Here is a 24,444-nt window from a genome sequence, read left to right as displayed (position 1 = left end):
CAATTTTTTTTTTCATTCTCAGGCTGCAAGAAACTGAAATATAATGAGTACAACTTATCTCTCTTAGTCAAACGCAAGATTTCGAATGATTTTTAGATTCCAAACAAGAAAAAATACAATATGATTACGGGTACTTGTTTGGGGTCTTTAATATCAAGGGTTGATCGATGTTTGAGTCATTGAAATCATCATTTCTGAGGAAGGGGTTTGGTCACTCATTCTGAAATTTATTGAAATACCTCCCCAGAGGTGTCGTGGTCGAGTGGATATGTCACCGGACTGTGGATCACAAGGTCCGCGGTTCAAGTCCCGCCACGGCACTAATGTCCTTTGGCAAGACATTGATCTACATTTGCCACTCTCCACCCAGGTGTTAAAATGGGTACCCGGTAGGATGCGAAAGCTAATGTGGTTTGATTAGCAATGGCGCTTGTAAAATGGCGACTGGCTGGAATGCTCCCCAGGGAGTGGAGAATGTGCATACCTTGTGTGCGGGTAAGCCTGAATCCGATGACCGGGGTAATAATATGTTCCGCGCCTAGAAACGTAGTATTAGGCGCATTATAAATGTGAGCTATTATTATTATCTGGGATTTTCACCAAATGAATCAATGTTAATTTGATACATTTAAAAATAATCTCGTCTGATATGAAGCTTGAATCAAGCTTTGTGTCAGAGAAGATACAGATAATATTAATAGATATCTGAGGGTATATTTTGACCAATTTGATGATGTATAGATTAATGGGAAACAGGAATTTGCATTCATTGTCTGAGAACTTTGAATGATAAAAGGAGAAACTGTGTACATGTTTTGTGTATTATAGAATTAAAAAATAAAAAAAAAAGTAACTGAATTTGAATGGCACTGTTTCCCATGCACATATTTTCTTTTGTTTTTTTTTAGCTGCATTTCAATTTTACCATTCAGAAATATTCTTTATGCTGCATGCACTATTTCTGCTGCTTAGATTAAGTAGGTGGAAACCATTTGTAGATGAATTGTGCAAATAACTATCAACTGTAATATAGGATTAAGAAGAGTTTTTCAAATGGGTAAATAAATGGGTTCTCATTTCAATGCTAGTGCCAATCGTGTTGAACATCCCCTGTTAAGCAAACTACAGAAATGTGTTGGGACAAGGGCTAAAATCTGTATCTTGCTATACGATTTCATACTTCTTACTTTCAACATTACCGGGCTTTAAGGGTTTAGTGTTCTTGCTCCCATAGAGCTCTTCACTCAAAGCTTTTGCTAGTATCTTGTGCTTCCAGTTCAATGCTCAAAATCAAACCTTTGCTGATGATCCTACCAACACACTCCCCATGCTACTACCTCTATTGTCATAATACGTGCCATCTTGTCAAGATATGCAACTCATGGTTTCTTTTTTGTGCTCATCCAAATATTTGTTTTCGCTCCCTTTCTTCCTCCCCAGCAAGATTTGTTGTCAATATACAAGTTATGAATCTGTATTTCAGAGAAAAATCACACTCACTATTAATGAGTATACCGCATCCCAGTGATATTTGACGGCTTAGGTGTGATGTGTCCAGAATAGACATTAGGGCTACAAGGAACAAAGCATTTGCATTACATGCTGAAATGAGAATTATTAAATGATCAACATATACATATCTTTCCAATTCTTTGTGAACCCTTACTAAGGTCTTGTCTTAAACAGCTCAACATTGATGAGATTACTGAAAATCCTCTTTCTATGAAGCTATAATAATGATTCAAGAATATCACTTCCCAGCCCTTGAAAGGGGTAGTCCACCCTCATAACTAGCTGGTACATGCATGTATTAATGAATTACAATGAGTTCATTATCTCAGGGACTTCTATTTTGTCAAATATCTTCTGAAATAGAACCTAGAGGTACACAAAGTTAGACAATGGATCCTCTCTACTTATGGTATTAAAATGAGCAAAATCAATATATTCATGTATTTACACTCTAGATTCTCTAAGGTGGTATCAGAGAGAGAATCGCTACTTTCCTTTTTTCTCTCCCATTATCTTGATGTTTGAGCGCATTTCTTTGAAAAAGGGTAGATCAATCAACGGAAGTGTTGTCATAATTCCACTTGAAAACCTTATTGATTGCATAGAAAATATGATATTATTGTGCCATCACAAGAGGCGCAAAGACACATGTGTTTGAGACTTTCAGATGATATGTGAACGCCACCCCCCTGAGAAGTACTAATGTATGTGTGACAAAACGCACAGACACAGACAAATGCCATGTAATTTATTTCTCCTTTTGTTTTGATTTTGTTTCCCTGGTATTGTAATGTGCTGTGTACACAAAAAATTGCTACCTCATGAGTTGTTGTTGTTGTTTCTGGGATTTTTTTAGCTGATAAGATTTGTTTAACCCTTGTATTTCTGATACACAAAATAAGTATTTATAATTCACAGAGACTGAAGCACAAAATTTGATATATATGGGTAATGAAATGAAAGAACTAACTACATAAATAAACTATAATTATTCAAGCGAATTTTTGAAATAAATATAAAATACAGGCAATACAAAATATTGTTGAAAGCTTCATGTGGGTACTGGTACACATCTTGTGTACATGATGTTTTTAAGCGCTTTGTGTAGTAATTATCACAATAAATCTTGACAATGTTAATAAGAACATTTGTTAGTGCTTTTACCTTACTTCTTTGTCAAATTGGCAATGATGAAAAGATGAAGATTGTGCATTATCTGTCTACTAATACCTCACTGTTTGTATACAGCACATCTTTATTGAGCCATATTTTCAATACACACTATTTTGCAATTTTAAAGATGTATAGTATATGTGTGGGACTTTAAACACATTATAATGTCACATATTTTTGTGAAGAAAATGAACTACCTTTTTAGAGTATGTTGTTCAAAGTGCATTCAAATTTTTGTTTACGCTATCAACGAATATTTGGTTCCTCAGCATTTATTTCATTTTTACAGTTATTACCATTTTGTGAATTTTTTCTGTACTACAAATATTTATGAAACTTCAAAACAAGCAGTTTTTTTTAACACATAGTTGGGTTTCCTTTTTATTATTCTGTGCCAGTTTGATTCATGTTCAATGATTTAGAATCATGAACAAAAAAAAATTAAAAAAACAACCTTTTCACCTCACTTAAATGGGATATATCACTCTTAATATATTCTGTTGTAATTGTCATTTTTTATGAGATTATAATATTGCTATGTTATTGATGAATGAGATTTTAATGAAAATTGTTAGAGGGTACTTGTAGTGGCCATTGTAAATATTTGATATTTGTTGAAAATCTACCTCACTAACTAATTGAAATAAGAGAGATAGGCCATTTTAGGTTTGAATATATCAATCTCTCTGCCACTGTAGTGTATTTTGAGAGCATTTATTTTGTTGTCCTTTAAACTTAGAGGTATGAGTTTGTATAAATGGAAGGTTGTTAGATGTGTTGTGGATTTCTGCAGGGAATATAATTTGTTTGTCTACATGCATCCACTTTTCGTTGTTCTTTGTCTTCGGCCCCATTGTTCTAACGGGTCATATTGTATTATCTTTTTTTGCTGTAGAATTAAAGTTTTTTCCATTTTGAATGTGACATTATCTCTCACAAAATGATGTTTTGATTGGATGAATGTATACATGTATTATAGGATTGTTTGCTTCTAGATTCACGCACAGTGTTTGGTGTAGTGAAATGAGATTGTATAGTTTAATAGTAGCATTAGTAAATTGATGTTGTATAACCGTTATGGTATGTGTAGACTGTAAGCAATTCAGCCACATGGGTCTCCAACAATGGATCTCAAACAAATTACATCCAAAAGAAAAAGGAGGAATGACAAATTATTATCCTTGCACTTCGTAGGAAGTGGGTAATAAAGAAGAAAATGAATTAAGTCAAGGTAACATTTGTTTAGGGATCATATCTTATGATTTTTATTTCCAAAATGCTGCAAGATCTATTGAAATAAGTATCCTCACATAATATACGTATATGTGTATGTCACTTTATGATACTAATTATGAAGAAATAAAGTTGATAGTGATATTACTCAAGTCAGTAATAATGAACTTAATATTGTCAGTTAACTATTTCTAAAAATGAATCGCCCACTGCTCAATTTTGATCATCAAACCTTGCCATATTGTCACAGCCAAAATAAATTTTCAAACTCTGGCCAGTATAACCTGAAAGAAAGTAATAAGAATCTGTGTGGAGCTAGAAGGGCATTAACACATATATTAATTACACACATATAATTCCTTCCTGGCTTCAATCAGGAAAGATATTCAGTTAACCTGTAAGAATTAATGTTGCATTTACTAATACAGAGATTGTTTGATGGATAAAACATATTGAGCCAAGTGCAGAAATAAGCAGCCACATTCTTAGAGAAGTTGTATGAAATTTGGTGTCCAAGTATGTATTGATCACACACTGGTTATGCAATACTTAAAATCATGCTATTTGTTGCGATTGAATTTTATTACAATTGAAATAGAAATAATAATCATCCTTCTATTTCATAACGGGTTGAAATGTTTTCTGCAACTCTTTATCTTTAGGCACATTTTAAAAGGATAAAATGGTGTCTGATCCCATATCCATCAAGTAATTACAATGAGTCACAGATACACTGTAGCTTCTGTTTGGAGCTGTCTTGACTGGAATAAGAAAAGGCTGCTATTTATGGTAAATTTGATTTAGAAGGAAATCTTACAATCATTCCCATGTGACATTCTCTCATGTACTTGTTTATTGGGCCTTGCTTCCTAAAATAATGCTCATGTGTTTATTTCTCTATAATAATTATAGCAATGTTTTTAACAACAGAAATTATGAGGAGATGAAAGGTTTAAAGTTCATATGACAAGGAGGATTGTGTTTTGTGAATTCAGTACTAATGCCCTTTCATGCAGCAGCGAGTAGATACAATTACTACTATTCTAAAGAATCAAATAAGATTTTGTTTGCAAGTTAAGAAATTTAACCTGATAGCAAGTCAATATGATGTAGTCAAAATCAGCCTGTAAAGCAGTTGGTGTAAATACAGAGCATTTCAGTTCTGATCCAAAAAACTTTATTTGGAGAAAAAAAAATCAAATTAGTGATGAAGCACCCTACCAAAATGTTTGTGAAACAAAGCATTCCTATTCATGGTCAATGAGACTATATCATTTCTTTTCAAAAGACGAATATTGATTGTGAAATTTTCAAAAGAAGATGCTTGTTTGAATACCTCCACACTGGTACGTATCTCTTGTATCATGCAGGTAATTCATTTAACTCCCAGAAAAAAATTGTTTCTCGATCTGCCATGTGGGCTGTTTTGCAAAAGAAAGGAAGAAGAATATATGTGTTTTACAAAATTGGATAGTTGTCATGGATGGGTAAGTGGAGGAAATTACTGAAAACTGAATTTGATTATATAGGTAATGGGTTATTGAATGATCCATTTTAGAAAGCTAGATTGTAGTACATTCGATCAGTAGAGATAGTGCGGTGTGTATAGAGTGAACTAAATAAAAATTGAATTAAATTGAACTAGTAATTACTATTACATTAACCATTGATGGTGTATGAAGAGGAAATCATTTGTAAAGTGCATGATGATAAAAACACTATTTTGTGAGGATTGGGTGTCGGGAGGACCTTGTGGGCCCTCTATCAGATACTCCCCTCCTAATTTGTATCTCAGGGAATAAATGCTATATGTTAAGATAAATACCTGAGCCTTTTTTTGTATTATGCATGCTTTTGTTTCCCATGTTATAATGTGTGATAACAAAAGATAGAAAGTTTAATGATGTCTCACAGGAGAGATATATCAGGGATATCATTCAGGCGTTATATAGGTACATGTATATGTATATATATATATTTATGGAATATATATGTGTGTGTGTACCTATATCATGGATCCTGACTTTTTTCTTTTCTTTTGTCTTAATTGTATTTGTACATTTGTTGGATATATTCAATTTTATACTGTGTAACATGCTTGCTATTTTCTTTCTATCTCTTGCATTTTTTTTTCAAGCTTCTTGCAGTTTTAGTGCTATTAGATGATAAATACCCTGTTACTATACAGACTTTGAGTAACTTTTTAGCATGTATCAGTAGTGTATAATGTAAGAGGCAAAATAAGAGAAGACTTCAAATCTATTTGAACTTGTGATTTGGAGCACTTTTGAGGATAATGCTGTGTATAGTTGTAGCACACTAATGAAATGATTGTACTGTTCACAGTGTATTTACTGATTGTGGGTTTCATGTCATAACCCAACTCACTGTATACCAGAGAAATCACATCAAGGCAATGGAATCTAATCCCCATTATTCTGATCTTCAAACAAATGGACTTGCTCCTTTTTGTTACAGAATCGGGGCATTTCACTCACTCACTCACATATATGTATTGTATTTCTCAGGGAGCTCTCATCAACTCAAATTTGAAAGAACTGTACTTGTAACCTTCTGTGGATGAGTGAAGGCACAGTCAAGTAGTTGTTGTAAGAAAATGAAATCATTGCCAAACTTGTGGATTATTTGTATCTTTGGATTCCATTGTCTTTATTATGTTGTTTTTATCTCTCTCTCCTTGATAACTATCTTATGGGGCATGACTTCCTGGTCATCATTTGGGTTTTAAACAATATTCCATTAATTGCAGGGCCAACTTACCCTGTCCAAATGATATGTGGTATAACGGCTCCCATCTCTCATCACCAAGGGAACCTTCAAAGATTCCATTTCACCATACAGAGGTGTGAAGACACTGGAAGGGAGGGGGCCCACCCGTACACAATGTCAATAGAATAGACAGTAAATGGTATGACACCAATATTGTTTGAAGTTGTAGAATTTTTTGGGCAACTACAACAAGAAAGAAAAAATGAAAGGGGGGGGGGTGATTCATATTTAAATGAAAATTTGCTATCTGCAGAGGTCATGCCCTATAGGTATAGGAAAAATGCACCATACACTTTGAGCAAGTTAGTAGTAAAGAAACAAATTACTTATATCTTGTGTATAAAACTTAACACGTCAGTGTGTACGGTTATCTAATTTGTTGTGCTTGAATTTTTTATTTTCTTCTTAATTTCTCTCTATTCTCAAAATTATGATTCTCCATTTTAAGAAAAAAAGAAAGAAAAGATATTGTTATATTCAGTATTGGTGAAGGGAATTGTGTTTTATATTTCACTACTGAATTCAATTCTGATTGTACATTTGTTGTTCTTTTTTTCCATTTCTAATGATATCAAGAATCATGTTTGTGTCTGTTTATGTTTGTCTATTCTTGTACTATGAGGTGTTTGGTATGTCATGCACAGCTACAGGAGATGTATCATATATATTTATACAGTGCAAGTGCCGATACCTTCAATGTACAGTCCAGAAACACATTAAATTTAAAGATACTCTGTAACATTTTCATTGTGTACTTGTGTCATGTGTAATTTGGTTATTTTCTGTTTTTCTTTCCAAAGTGAGATATTTTTTAATATTACTCTTAGATCTTTGCTTCTCTATGGTTCTCTCTCTCACTCTCCCTCCTTTTCTCTTTTTGTTTTGTTTTCCTTCTGTGTGATTTTATTTCATCAGCAATTAAAATAAAGTTAAAAGAATAAGAGAAAGAGATGGTAATGCATTTTTGAAAGCGAGTGGGAGGTGGTGGTATTAAAAGCAAATGTATGAAGAAACACTTTAATTAAATGAACGAGAGAGAGAGAGAGAGAGAGATGAACGGAGCTAAAAAAGAAATATAAACAATGTCAGAGGTTAATATTACATTAATAATTTACTTTATTGTAAATGAACTATTCATTTACACGTATATGCCCCCCCCCCCCTAAATTTTTTTAAAGAAATACACTTGCTCAAAACTCAAACTCTGTCCACTGTGTAGTTCAATTTTGTGAGACAATTTAATCACAATGGCATATTTGATAATTGCATACATAATATGTCATGTGGGATATATTGAACATTACATGCATCAGGCATAAATTGATGTGAAATATTTTGAATATTATAATGCAAAATCATGCGAAATAATTTCAAGGAAAAAAAAATCTATGAAAGCGGGATGTTTCTCGCAAACTAGTAGTAAACCATGTACAAACATTGATAATTAGCATGAGTAGATGGAAGTTTGTCAGGTCATGTACATATCTTGTTTTCACATGGTCACATGCCTTCATGTCCCTTGTTTCATAGTATTAATTTGCTCAGCATGAATCAACGTTTAACTTAACAAAGTCACCAAGACCAGGGAGGTGCCGAGACGTAGTTTGAAATAAAAAAAATGCATTAGAGATTTTGAGAATCATATCGTTCGTGCTGCATGATGAAAAGCACATTTAGAGAGAGATGGGGGGGGGGAGTGAGAGTAAAGATATTTTTAAAAACGTGGTGAATGTGATTTTTGCGAATTAACCACCATTAATAATGTGTAAACTAATAGAAAAAAGGCAAGAACTACGTGTAAATAATACGCATGTATAATAAGAATATAAAGAGATGGGATAGGGGTAGTATAAAATCTTTTACATATCATTATTATTATCAATTTTCACTTCATTTGCATCTGTTAATCATAACTGATAATGATTATGCTATGACTATGAGAGCAAGAGAGAGAGAGAGGACTATATACTGTAGTACACAAAATACATAAACAGAGTGAGTGGGAGGAAATCAATGTCCATTTGAATTTCTAAGAAATGACATGATCACGAATTATATATCAAACAATACAATGGGAGGACGAAAGAGAGAAGAAAAAAAAGTCTTATAGGCCTACGTCATAAAGGCAGATGTAGAGTAGAGGGAGAGGGATAGAGAGACGGAGAGAGAGGGAGAGAATTGAAGATTCATGCCCTTTTCGATTTCTGAGAAATGACACATCACGTTGGGAATATGCAAAGTTTGCCCGTTCCCGTCCAAAACAGTAAGCTGAGTCACATAACTAATGCTATACATGCACAACATGTACGGTGTAAACCAAATGCTTCCCGGTAAATACTCTACTTGCGTAAATACACTTATGTAAATAACGATAACAAGAGGTCACCTCATTTTCAAGTCGTAATATTTATATAATATAATACAGTAAAGGTATATAGTTCACCACATCATATTTTAAGATACACATGAGAGGAGAAGAGAGGAGCATAATATTAACTTCGCAAGCGCTTTCGATTCATCCTCATCAGGTAAAGACTACATATTACACACACACATATATATATATATATATATATATATATATATATATATATATATATATATATATATATATATATATATGTACACATGTGTTCTGATGCATAATTGCCACTGATGGCAATAGTGAATTAACATTTTCTTGTTAATCTTTTTATTTTACGCCAATTCTTTAATGTTTATCGGAACTTCGGACGACTTTCATGTTAAAATAAATTTCAAAATGGTTATTATTTTGGATTATTTATCCATTCCGGAATATGGTTAGTTCCTGGTACATGTATGTTATGGGTGTATACCCCTTGTATACAGGTCAAACCAGGGATATGTGAGTTTAAACTGGTCAAACATAGTTACATTCACGATCATTACACAAAATGTTCCTCTCACGTTTCCAAGTTTAAAAGATAATTCAGCACCATTTAACCCATTGCTTACTGGAACCTGGTGGTCCCTGTGTTAATTATATGGGAATTAGATAATTCAGTAGTCAACGGGTTAAAATGAGATGATACTTTATGGTCCGAAATGATTAGCAAAAAAAGCGCGAATTCGTTTAAAATAATAAACGGCGAAAGTGACTGATGCGGCGTGTTTATGTCAGTTGTGAAACATGCATTGATTATTGTAGCTGGTTCAAATGTGTGTGTGGGGGGGGGGGGGGGTGTCTCCTAAATCGATTTGAATATGAACATAGCTTTGTGAGCACAAAATTGCACTGGCAGTAAGATGACCCAGAAAAAAGTACCAATATTGTATTTCACAAACTTTTAAAAGCCTTTGGCGTTGTTTGGGGGAATAATGATGTGAAATTTTAGATTGTATGCAAACACAATTAGATTACGTGCTCATCACCATGAATTATCACATGACATTTTTTCACTCAACCGTATACAATGTCCCTTGTGTATGCCTGAGCGGTCCTACAGGGTAAAAATGACTTTGCACATGTTTTGTTTCCATTTAAGAACTATAGACAACTATTTACCTCCAAGCTATATGTTATTCAGTGGTGCTGCGGTTTTGTTGTATCGTAAAAGCTATCATACTAACTACACAGTGTATAACCTTCACATTGATGACGTACAACATAGTACTACCAGTATACATGAGTCAAGGCCCACATAGTCATATGATATGATGCAGGCATTAATACCAAGATCATGGAACACTCGTTATATACATTTGCATACAACTGTAGCTTTGTATGATGAAGCCAGTGGGTTTGTTTTCTAGCGTAATGATAGCACATAACATGGACACGATCAAACATTGCAGCCCTTTATGACGACATAATAAAGAAAGAAACCAATGACCGCTTGACTGTCCATTATATAGGTTCAAAGTTCACGGTCAAAAAAATACATAGTCTCCGAAAACAGACACGTTTATAATCCATAATATTCTGGACAATTCTAAAAAATTATCTTCTAACATATCGTTGTAACATTTTGTTCACAATAACGTCTAAGTCTTACATTTGTTTTTCTATCTTGACCTCATTATATATATATTTTTTTAATTCTTCATTTGTGTACTATGATGGTAATTTCTGTGTGCATATTTATAAAATGCATGTAAACAAACAAAATATCTGAATATGATTAATAAAAGAATGTAGAGATAAATAATTGATATGGGGGAGGGGTTCTATTGTAGCTTGATTTTTAGAATTTGGGTAGTGTGTGTCTTTTTACATTCTTTGCCATTACGTAGTAAAAAAAAATGTTGGTGTTCGATTATCAAACTACAGAAGATAAACGTTCATTTGGTAATATTAGGAAGAACTCTAACCCTCACCGAATTAACCTTATCATTGTTTACTTACTAGTAAAGCACCATAACATGTTTTCACATCAATATGTAAAATAAGATAGCATGTGATAACACTATAGCAAATTGATGCAGCAAGTTTAATAACTAAAATCATAAGGATAAAAAATACAGATTATATTCACATTTAGTAGTTATATATATTATGTGCATTCATGATTATATACAACTTATTAGAATGGTATGGAGGTATATAGGTATAGATTTAGTTACAGTGTAGTTACATGTTAATTAGTATAGTAATGTGTTATCTAATGATGTGATAGTATAAGAGTAAGGATATGTAATATAACAGTAATAATATTATAATATAATATGGTAACAATATATTTGAGGGTAGTGCGTGTTAGCTTGAAATAATGCACTTATCATTCTCGTCGAAAATTCCCACAGGTTTGCAACATACGAAGCAAATATTTGAATTTCTATCATTTACCAAAAACACTAAGGTGGCAAAAAGGAAAAAAGATATATTTAGTTCAGCCGTGAATGTAACCAAGCTACCAAAGTCATAATAACATCCTTTGTCATTTCAGAAAGGAGAAATGAAAGTAAACATCATGAGAAATGTGTTCTATGTCAAAACGATGAAACAGTACAATGGCTGTGTTTTCTTAAACCTTAACATGTATCAAACATTCCCACTGTGTTACTACTCATTGCTTGCACTGAGATGTGAATTTCACGCATCGTATATTTCACACTTCCCAGTTGAACAAAGAACATAAACAAAACCACAAAAATTACAAACCGCACAAAGAGGGAATGAAAAAGAGAACCCTTGATGTTGAAGAGTCTATCTTTTATGTTTTTTTATGAGAATTAATATTACACTAATAACCTATGTAAAAAATAAACATAGGCCTTGTGATCATGCAAAATCAATTCTCGGGTTGTCTTTGTTTTATTTTATTTATTTATTCAGCAAGATAACGAATACAAAAAAAATCCAAGTGACATATACTTTTGATACACAAAAGCTAATATGGATATATTTCTAACGAAGACATCGTAACAAGTTTAGAAGTATAGGACTAGGAGTGACAATAGTAGTAGCAGCATCAGTAGCAGTAGTAGTAGTATAAAACGAGGTAGCAGTGGTGCTGGTAGTAGACATAGTAGAAGTAGTACTGTTAATAGTTGTAGTAGTAGTAGCAATTGCAGTAGTAGTAGTAATAATAGTAGTAGTGCTAGTAGTGGTATCAGTAGTAGTAGTAGTACTTGTAGCAGCAGTAATTGTAGTATTTAGTTGTAGTAGTAGTAGTAGCAGACTAGCAGTAGTATTAGCAGAAGCTGTTGTAGTAGTAGTAGTAGTAGTGGTTGTTTTAAGTATAGTAAGTAGTAGTAGTGGCAGACTAGCAGTATTAAATCGTACTAGTAGTAGTAGTAGTAGTAGTAGTAGTAGTAGTAGTAGTTGTTGTTGGTGTTGCTTTTTTTCTTCAATCTTCTTCTTCTTCTACTTCTTTTTATTTACCTAAGTAGTAGAATAGTTTTTGTTGCAGCATCTGCAGCAGAAGATGTTGTAGTAGTAGTAGCAGAAGCTGTTGTTGTAGTAGTAGTAGTAGTAGTAGTAGTAGTAGTAGTAGTAGTAGTGGTTGTTGTAAGTATAGTTAGTAGTAGGAGTAGCAGCAGCAGTAGTAGAAGTAGTAGTAATGGTTGTTGTTGTTATAGCAGTAGTAGTAGTTGTAGTTATTATTGTGTAAACAGTAGCAGCAGTATATTAAAAGTAGTATTTTTTTGCTGTTGTAGCTGTATATCAGAAGTTATAGTTATAGTAGCAGTCAAAGTAGAAATAATTTAAGTTGCTTCTTGTTCTTATAAAATCTTCTTTTATCCTTTCCTTTTTATCTAAGTGGCAGTATAGTATTTGTTGTGTAAGTAATATTATGAGAAGAAGTAGAAATAGTTAAAGTAGTAGTAGTAGTAGTAGTAGTAGTTGTAGTAGTAGTAGTAGTAGTAGTAGTAGTAGTAGTAGTAGTAGTACAAATATTACAGATCTGAATCGAAGTGGTTAAATTGAGAGTAGTAGTAGTATACAGCCATCATCAAATACTGTATGTGATGTCCAGTAATTAATGGAAGAAGAACACTAAATACAATTACATGTATTTCAATTTCAATGGATGGTCAACAACGATCATGTTATTGACCTTTCAGAACATAACATATGTTTCGCATGATTATAAATTATCAAATATTGTAAGAGTTTATGTAAATTTCATACCGTAGGTAAGAGATAAGTGCTTTAACTAATCTATATTTCATAACTTATTCAAAAGACTGTCGGCTACAAAATCTACATAGTCATTTATTGCCATGTCTTATCTTTCATAGAGTTAAAAATTACGCCATTTCAATTACGCATTCCGTTTCTGAAATAGTGTAGTTATCATTAAGATATTCGCGTAGAAGTAAAATGTATATTAGCCCATCATCTTTGATACAATGGTGTGTATTTTAATACCCTAATGTTGCTTCTAGGACTCACGGTGGGATTATGTCATACGTCACTATCATGACTCACATTTCAATAGGTGATACACAAGGGGATGGAAATTGCCAAAGGCTGATATAGTGATCATCACTGTTTTCCCCACCAATCCGGATATACATGCTCTTGTTTGTTATCTAAAATCAAAGAGAAAACCAAATACAGTAAATAAAGAAAAACATAATCATTTTCAACTCATTATCATTCACTGTAAAGCTCTGCCGCAGCTTCGAGAATGTTCCGGAAAGAACGCTCATCTTACTGTGCTCATTTCTTATTCTTTAAAAATAAAATCGTTTCTGAAATAAAAACTTACCACACCCAAAGTTACATAACAGATCCTGTTCTGAAGCATTTCATGTCGAAATAAATGGCTATTTCAAAATAGTTTTTTACTTTTTATTGTTTATCATATCCGGACAGAAACTAACTATGTTTAGTTCCTGGTATGTTGTGGGTGTATATACATGTAAAAGGTCAAACATACCATGACGGCCTCCTTTATAATCATAAAAAATAGACCTGACATAAAACGTTATTCTCACATTTCCGCTTGTAAATTATATTATTCAGCACCATTCAAAGTGAGATGATGCTATATAGTTTGAAATGATTACCAAAGTGGGCGTGATTTTTTTTTAATTAAACGGCGAAAGTGATTGATGCGGCTTTTTTATGGTAGTTGTGTGGTTGTGTAGCATGCATTGATTAAGTGGTTGGTTCAAATCGGTTTGAATATGAACATAGCTTTGTCAGTATAAAAAAAATTCCCTGGTAGCAAGATGACACAGAAAAAGATACATGTAGGCCTATGTCCAATATTGCATTTTACACATTTTTGAAAGCCTTTGCTTCTTATCTTTGCATTTATTTTTAATTTATGATACGGTGTATTTTTATTAGGTGATTAATAATAAATATATACTTTCATTTTCAGAATATACAATGAAGGGAATGCCACTGTACTTTTTACCATCCCTGGTGATATTCTTTAACCCTTTTAAAAATTGTATATTGACACGACTTTGAGTCAAACATGTTTACTACAGTATATCATCACGCATCACAGTTATATGTAGGCCTATAAACCGTGAAACTGCGTTTTGCAAAAGTACTAACTACAATAAATATTGTACCATTGAGTGCCTAGTGCACAAGCCGCTCGATGCCCACGCAATTTGCATATTTTAAAACCATTCTATCTTACGTGCATTCATTCAATATTGATGATTACTACAAAAACATATCACTTTAAATTCAAGGGCAATAACCACTGTTGGTTACAGGTATATTCATAGCGTTTGGGATGCTCAGTGAATAGCACATGCTATGGTGTAGGTCTACAGTAAGCGATTATTGGGGGTCATGTCCGGACAACGCTGAAATCATTATCGATGGGACAATGTTTTTTACTCAATTTAATTCGATTTGTTTTCAATTATTATGAAACAAGATATTTGATGCCCGGTGGATGAAATCACTGAGTGAAGTTAGCTTGGGAATTAATAATAACATGTTGTATGAACTAAAAACGAATAGCTATTTCGTGGAGAAGTATATTGAGCTTTTTATCATAATTTGATCATGTTAAATTATTATATATTATTTTTTCTATTTTGCAGTGTTATTGATACCATTAAATCAATCGTAAAAAATTGTTATCATTATCATTTATTATCATTATTGTTATGTTGCGTCCAAACTTGTTCTATTGATTCAAAAAAGTAATTTATAACAAATTCGATAGAAACAATCACATAAGCAGATTATGCTTTTGTTTTTAAATATTGTGATTCATTTTCAAGGTGAGATGGTATTATTATAATCATATCTCACTTAATCAAGATCAGGATTACTTTCAAAATGGATGACAGACTATGATCAGCCGGATCCGTCTTATGATCGTCTATTTTTGTTGTCACCCGCTATATCGGTCTTTTTTCTTTATTCGTTTCCATTATCTTAATTACTACTAGCCAGTATTAAAATGACCATGGCCTCAGAGAAGGACAGAGAGAGAGAAAGACAGAGACAGAGAGGGGAGGGGAGGCAGAGAGAGGGAGACAGGATGAGAGAGAGAGAGAGACAGAGAGACAGAGACAGAGACAGAGAGAGACATAGACAGAGGGACAGAGAGGGACATATATATATATATATATAGAGAGAGAGAGAGAGAGAGAGAGAGAGAGAGAGAGATTCTTTCTTTCTTTTCCTTCTGTATCTTATCAACGTAAGTGACCAACAACAAAAAACGCTTGATAAATGCAAACATTCATCGCGTGTTTATTATATTAACTTTTGAAAAAGCAAAAGGATCGATCTTCGTATTCTAAGAATTTAAATCAAATTATTCTCAAATAAACAGAAAGTCAGCTTCCTACGTTTATCTTTTTTGCCAATTTTTTTCTATTTCGGTTTATTGGTTATTGAACATATCTTTATAATTTGTATACGAATATCGCAAAGAATGCATGAGAAATATAAGACTCAAGAAAGAATATAAAACTCCTGACTCAAGAAATATGAGAGCAAGTATAAAATTATGATTTCAACTGAGAAAAGTTTCATTCCGTTCAGTTTACTTCATTGAATTTACATCTAATTCTATCTAAGTAAGATCGTTACATTAATAACAGAAAAATGTATTGGAATAAGATGAACATCTATGAAACTATCATAAAGGGCATAGTTGTTAGAAACACCTTTTTTGTGGTTCAAACTGATTCCCAAATAGGTATGATGTAGCACTGGGGAGAAAAACAAAGAACAGATAAAGTATAAGTTAATGTAGTTCATAAATTAATTCGACTTAGTTCATAGAAAAACCTCAAATTGATAGAAAAGAGTGATAGCAAAGAGAAGAGATCGTGCACAAGAAGCGAACCGTATATATAGATACATTCAGTGAAAGTCGTGTAATTGTTTTTAATGCTGTGTTTCCACGACTTCTCCACGCTTTACATGCAATTTAAAAGGTTAATGGATCTGTAGACAATAAGCACACAATTAATATCTAAAAGCGATTGGAGCATAACGACAGCATACTTTGTTTTGTTTATGTACCGAAAAACCCTAAACGATGTGCAAAATAACCCCGTAGATTGGGAGAGTTAATTGTAACATTGAGATAGTTCAACATGAATTTATTTCCTAGAAACAACACGCTATCAAAATAATGTATTGACTAGACATGATTATGATTATCAAATAGAACGTTTCTTAGATGGTTTTATAAACCAGGTACCCATGTACTGCACCTGGGTAGCGAGAGACTTATGGGGGTAAAATGACTTTTCTTATGAAATAAGAACCTAAAGGCTAGAAGTCCCGATATAGTTACACAAAATTACACATAGTTACACAGAATTACACATAAAAGTTGCATAATCTTGTGTTACGTCTTATCAACGATGTGATGAAATGAATAAAATGAATTTGAATTTGAATTTGAATTAGGGGTATTAACATGACCCCGGATATGTTAACCACTATTCTTGAGAAAACAATAGAAATATCAGTATTATGAAAGATAATTTGACTTCATTTTAACTCGATAGATTAAAGTTATCAGTTTTATTATGTTTTGATGCACTTTATTTAACGAGATAATTTTTTTAATTAATATTATAAATATAGGTCTATAATTATGTATGATTTTTTTTCTCGTTTTCATTAAAAAAAAGAATTTCAAATAAACGCGTGCATAATAATATTCTTTGTGGAGGATCGAATAGACAAACTGTGTAATATGGTCTATATGCATTAAAGTGATATCCATATATATTCTACATTGCTAAGAATACAGCTCATGCTTGTATTTCAATTGTGTCCATATTCAATCGATTTTTACGGGTCAGTTATAAAATATGGAGAGAAACTCATCATGGAAAATTGAATGGCCTCAATTCAGATGAGTGAGCACCGAAATTGATGTTTTTTTTAATAATAGGCTAGCGTAGATGAATGATAACCCCCTAAAAAAATAGATGATAGTTTTTTGTTTTTTACTCTTTTTTGTCCCCTCCAGTTTTATAGCTGATGGGAACGATGGAAAAAATGAGCATAAAAATGAAGCGATATAACCATTTATCACAATTATTTTCAAAATGATTATAGTAATTGTATTTATCTACCTCATCAGCATCACTGATGTTCTTCCAGAAGGCCCTGCAATTGTTATTTCCCCAGCAGTTGCCAGGTATTAATTTACACCTGGGTGGAGGATGGCAAATTTGGATTAATATCTCGACTAAAAATATTAAAGCCCGGCGGTTGAGATTCGAACCCACAACCCTTAGATTTAGAGTCTGGTGAATAAACCGCTTTACCACAACACATCTACGTTGGTAACTGCATAATCTTCGAAGTTTTGTTAAAACTGATAGGGTTAGAAATTAAAACCGACAATCATTTTCCACTTTTTGTCCTATATTTTCCAACGTTGAAATTAAGATTCTTGGGTTTGTTTATCTGCTTTTATGAATTAAAATGATAAACATATAACAATTCAACTCCTTTTTGACCACGTTAAAGTGTTATATATTATCATTTCTTAATATGCAAAAACAGATGTGGGAGGTAGAAGTGTGTGTAAATGAACAACAGCTTCCCCAAATAAACAAACGAACAAACGACAAAACACATCGACAACAACAACTCAACAAAAAGGACTTCCCTGCAGATTATGTGAAAGGTTGAATTTAATTAATCTAATCAAGCAGCGATAAACCTTACCCCTTCTCACCCGAGTATTGTGATCATGCTGATTAACTCATGAATAACTAATAACATAGCTTATACGATGTGTATTTTTCACAAACAATAGCTTCATGGCCAACAAGTGCAGGAAATATTAACCCTTGTGTCAAATTACCCATCATACTAACAAGGGAAACGCAATGGATTGTGAAGATCCAGAGTTGAGGGTGGGGGGGGGGGGAGGGGTGGTCCACACAATGAAGAATTTAATTCATTAACATTTTGCCGAGGATTGTTATTATATTAAAGAAAATAAGATCATTGGTTATTTTTTAGAATAAATTGGCCTCGATTAAGCACATACACCGATTAGGGACATACATTGATTAATTCACCGATACAGTTTATAACGGGCTTTATTGCCCCGCCCCCTCCCTCTCGAGAATTAAATCTTACGTCATCAAGCGATTTCCATTTCAAAACAAAATGATTGATACTTCAGCACTTGATACTAGATGATCCTGAAACACTTTTCTATAGGACAATCCTGCATACATTATTCTACTAAGTAAATCGTAAGGGTTTTTATATTCAATACACACATACTCATCATTTTTGTTTTCATTCTAAAGGGGCATGCAAAATGTTATCATGTAAAATGAATGTTACTTTCGATTCAATTTCAATACAGATTGGATCTTGCATTAATCTGTGATTGAAATGGATCTCATTAATTATAAAAGAATATAAAAAATACTTCAGCATTAAACGTAATCAGAAGTAAATCAGTTTCCGTGTTTTCTATCATGCAGTTACAAAAACAAATCAAATGAAAGCTTTATTTGTGTTTCAATGAATTTTTCATGCAGTGAACATATTACTTCTTCGAATATATTCACATGACACTCTGCACCGGCACATACTTATGAGCCTCAATTTTATCCAAATTTGGAAATAAGAATGTGATTTATCATAGTCGAACATTTCTCCCTAAGACAGTTATGAATTAATAAGTTTACAGGAAATAAAATTAGATCATTCATTCATCTCATGAATACATTTTTGTATAATCCTTACGAAAAATGTTGAATGTACACAAATGTAACATAAGCTTGGGGATTTACAAATCATACAATATGTATAATTTCTTATAGATTGTCCTTTTCAAAGTAGTGAAGTCTCACATAATGCTCAAATTCGTAGAGATAACGGTTTTTATTAGATCGAAATCTTTCATATTATTCCATTGAATCACATAATTATAAAAATAAAATTCCAGTCTTGGAAATCTACCTTTTAAATTAAGCATTTTCTTTGCTTTCATACCGCTGCTAAACCTGACCTGGAGAATTCCATCTAAAGCGAGGGAACAACTAGGGATAAAGTACTGAATTTTCGTTAATGAGAGGTCAGTAAGAACATAATTATTATGTATCTATGGTCGTGTCCTTCACGATAATAGATGGGTTTGACCATCGTAAACAACACACACATATGGAACATGCATCAGCGAGCGTGATTCTTTATTTCCTTTGAGCATTCAAGACTGATTGCCTTCAATCTTAGGCCAATTTCATCCATTTCCAGCCCCCATATCGCATACATTATCTCCCCCCGCTGTCCTCCCTCTCTCTTTCATTTCAATCTCTGTTTTAGAAGATGGCGACGAGCTCTAATTTCTTTCCCTCTCAGCTCATCTTCTTCTCATCAAGAGAGCGGAATTGACCATGAGTGACCATTGGTCAGCTGCTTACGACTGACCGCCTAGCCGCCTGGTCCAAGCAGACGTGTCCGTGTGAGAGAAAAAAACCCGCCAAAAACCAAACAAGAGCAAAACCAATCGATGTTGATTTGCATTTTGCGCCTTCATGTCAGTTCGTTGACCGTCTATTTCTATATTTCTATTTCTGGTATTGTCTGTCTGGATATTCGCCCCCAAATAACACTTTGGCTTCGATTGAGCGTAGTTGTTCCTTTATCTATATAAGCAAATTGGTTCCTTTATCAAATAGTCAAAATAACGTATTACTTCGTTCCCTGATTGCAAAAGCAACACAGATAATTACATGTACATTACATTTTTTTTTTAAATTGGTAATACCTTTAAACGATGAAATGGAATCATTAGTGAGAGTGCGTGCATGCAAAAGAAATCAAATAATATTTTGATATTTGTAATGGTTCTTTTCTTAAACACCTTAAACAAAGTTTAGATTTGAGATTTTGTCGCCACAAGCAGTAAAATGCAAGATAGATAGTTTCAGTACCAGTTTCATTATTCATTCCCAACAAAACCGTTATTTTGACAAGAAATCAGATATACAATTCAACATTCAATAATATAATATATTTTACATGGTTTAAAGTTATGAAATAGAAAGTATACATAAATATCCAGTATAATGGGTGTTTTAAAGTTTTTTAAAGATAAACCTGTGGAAATGGAGAGATCCACTGAAAAGCAAAGCTTGTAAAATTATAAATCCGTAATTTGAAAAAATTGTTACGACACGTCTATAGTTTAGTGAACACTGGAAAGGTCAAAATATACAATGACGACTGAGAGATAAGATATAAATGTATACAAATAATTTTAAAAATATATAATACAAGACAATAGAAAATAAGGCAAGTAAAGAGAGAAATGGAAGAATAGAAAATGTTGCTGCATATGTGAAGAGTTAAGAAAAAGAGAGGAAAGGTGGAAAGGAGAAGAAAGGAAAGAGAGAGAGAGAGAGCACGAGATGTGCATATTGCAGGAGTAGTGGTCATTATAGTAAGATACATACAGAGCGTTAAAAAAAGTAACGGGAAGACATGCTTTGACAATGCACTGATATTAATTTGTATTGTAAGGAAGTATAAGAAACAATTTTGATTTCCTCTTAAATGAATTAAGAGAGGGGGCAAATCGAATGTCATTATGAAGAGAGGTCCAAAATTTGAGGGCTGTATAAATAAACGTGTTTTTAGCTAGAAGGGTTCTCAGCAAAGGTACACGAAAGTCATTACAATGCCGAGTTGGGTACCGATCAGACGATTTATTTAGGGTGAACATCATCAACAACGAAATGAAGCATGTTATTATTTTAAGAATACATAAACTGGCCTTACTGAAAGAGATAAAGATCTTTAACTTTCAGTCTTTTTAAAATTATTTTTATCATAGATTTATTCTTCTTTAACATAATTATAGCTAAATTACAATTTTAATACAACTTAATTCATTTACTTCCAATTCATCCTAAAGTCATCATTTTGATAACATATCATGATGTCTTTGTTTCAAATTGTCTACATTGTATATTTGTTGGTATGAAACATTTCACTTTATTTGCCCGCTGTGCATTATTGTCTTTGATATCTTTTTCAGGGCGCACATGTTAATAGTTGATGATTATGATCCACTTCATAATGTGAGGGGAAATGCGCGATTTAACCTAAAATGCCTACGCCTATAGATAATTTACTGTATTGAAACCTTACAGTAAGGAAAGTTACAATACAGAAATAATAAACTTTACTTTCTATACCTTCATTCACGTATGTATTTAACATTCAATTAGTTATACAATTGGTGACCTGTATGCTATGATGATCAGGGGCGTACGCAGGATTTTTTCAAGGGGGGGGTTTTAAAATATTTTGCTCCCGAAAATTTGAAAATCGCGTCGGCCGAAAAGTCGCTCAGTGGGGGGGGGGGGGGGGGTAAGCGGACACTTTTTTTTGTTTTTTTGGAGGCCAAAAAAAATCGCAACGACTCAGCCGGCAGAAAAGTCGCTCAGTGGGGGGGGGGGGGGGGGGGGGGGGGGGGGGGGGGGGGGGGGGGTAAGCGGACACTTTTTTTTTTTTTTGGTCTCAAAATTTCAACATTTGACATTTTTTTACGTATGGGGGGGGGGGGTAAGGTCAACTTATTTAGGTTAGCCGTGGGTATAATTTTTTTTTTTTTTTTTTTTTTTTTTTAATAAAAAAATAAATAAAAAAAAAAGCCAAAGGGGGGGGGGGGGGTTTTAGGTTTTTTTAGGGGGGTTTACATACATTAAAATATCAAAGGGGGGGGGGGGTTTGAACCCCCAAAACACCCCCCCCCCTGCGTACGCCCCTGATGATGATGTAAGCCTATATAATATGCATTATGAATAAAAAGATCGAATCAAATCAAATCTTGAATGGTGTTCAGTACTTTGATTTGTAACCAAGTCGCAGTAAGTTTAAGCTGCAATGAGATTTCATTGTTAAATTTGACATATGGATTTATACATCATATTTTGCAGTTTTAAATTAACATCATGGGTAATACTGATTTTCTTTTTTAAATCTAAGGTGTCAGTATATATATATATATATATATATATCTACAATAATAATGATAATTAATACTTAGGGAGAGGGAAAGATAGAGAGAGAGAAATAAAGATATCAAAAGAGAGAAAGAGATACTTAAACAGATAGAGAGAGACAGAGAGAGAGAGAGAGAGAGATGGATATATTGGGCAAAGAAATGAAATGATGACAAATATCTGCATATGTATGTAATGTGTGTATCATGTGTAAGGTTAAGTAGATGCACATGTTTTGATGGAAATTTTCCACTGGTCAGCTTGGGCAATGACCAGTGGCTGATACGTGACCGAGACATGAGAGAAAATTTAATAATGTATGATGAGGAAGTGACCATGACTGACCAGTAGTCACTATAACATGCATGATACAGTTATATATCCAAGGACATCTAATGCGGTCACTTTCAAATTGATATATGAGGTCGGTACAGCACGTTTATTCTATTACTTTATATTTCCAACAATACAAAGCATTCTGTCCGAATCTCTTCCTTTATGGAAACGATGAAGTAAAAAGTAAAGCCTTTTGTTCAACTATACCGCTCATATATTGACTACGAAAAAAAAAACAATCAGACGAAAATGTATTTGTGCATTCAAGTCCATCGCTATATAATTATTTTATCTCTCTCCCACCCTCTCTCTCCCTCTCTCTCTCTCTCTCTCCCCCTCTCTCTCTCTCTCTCCTCTCCTCTCTTTCTCTCTCCTCTCTCTCTCTCCCTCTTTCTCCCCTCTGTCCCTCACTACATATGTCTTTCTTTCTTCCTCTCTATCTATCCCTCTACTAACATACATGCACATACATACGCGCGCACGCCCAACACACACAGACGCTCACGCACACCCGCACACGAACACGCGCCCAACGCCCCTCTCTTTTCTCTCTCTTTTTTACTTCCTTATATCTATTTATCTACGTCTTTTCATTCCCTACCTTCTCCAATCTGTGTTCATCTCTTCCATATTCTATATCTTCTCTTTCCTCTCTCTCTCCCCTCTCCTTTTCTTCCTTCTCCTTCCCCATCTCTTCCTCTCTCTCTTTCGTTCTCCCCTCCCCTCTCCGTCTCCCACTCTTTCTCGATCTCCCCTCCATCTCTCTCTCTTTCTTTCTCCCTCCCTCTCCGTCTCCCATTTTATCTCCTCTCCTTTTTCTATCTCATTCTCTTCATCTAACCCTCAACCCCCCCCCCCCCCCACCCTCTTCCGTCACCCTCTCTCTCTCTCTCTCTCCCATTCTCGCATTTCCTTTTCCCTACATCTCTTTCTTTCTGCTTGGCTACTGTTGTAATTTACTAATGGTCAGTTGATAGAGGTATATCACTTTCATCACAATCCGTGTTAATTACCCAGTTCTCATACCATGACTCATGGCGTACTCTCACACCAATGACCAGCTCATTCTGACCTGATCCATCAATATAGCATCAGTCTGCATTTCACTCTATAATCAACTAATCTATTCATCAAAGATGCTCTTTTGAAAATGAATGAATAAACATATACATAAATAACATCATCCTGGCGTTGTAACCTTACAGTATTGGGTTAGTGTAAAAACAGCTTCCTATTTGAATGCATTTACATCATTTTGATTGTACTTTGTATATATTATAAAAGTCAATTTGAATTCTATTTTCTATCAAATCAAATCAAATCGAATCGAGTTAAAGAAAATAAAATTTAACTTTCTTATTTTACTGTTCTCAAATAGTCTTATTCGTTGTATTTATTCATACAATGCTATGAATTATTGAACATTAACTATTTTTCCTGTAACCTTTCTTCTTCCTATCAACCTTCTAATTCACAATTTGGTTCTATTAAAAACAT

Source organism: Strongylocentrotus purpuratus, unplaced genomic scaffold (assembly GCF_000002235.5).
Source record: "Strongylocentrotus purpuratus isolate Spur 01 unplaced genomic scaffold, Spur_5.0 spur5_scaffold_15, whole genome shotgun sequence".
Lineage (NCBI taxonomy): Eukaryota > Metazoa > Echinodermata > Echinoidea > Camarodonta > Strongylocentrotidae > Strongylocentrotus > Strongylocentrotus purpuratus.
Note: the sequence above shows the minus strand (reverse complement) of the source record.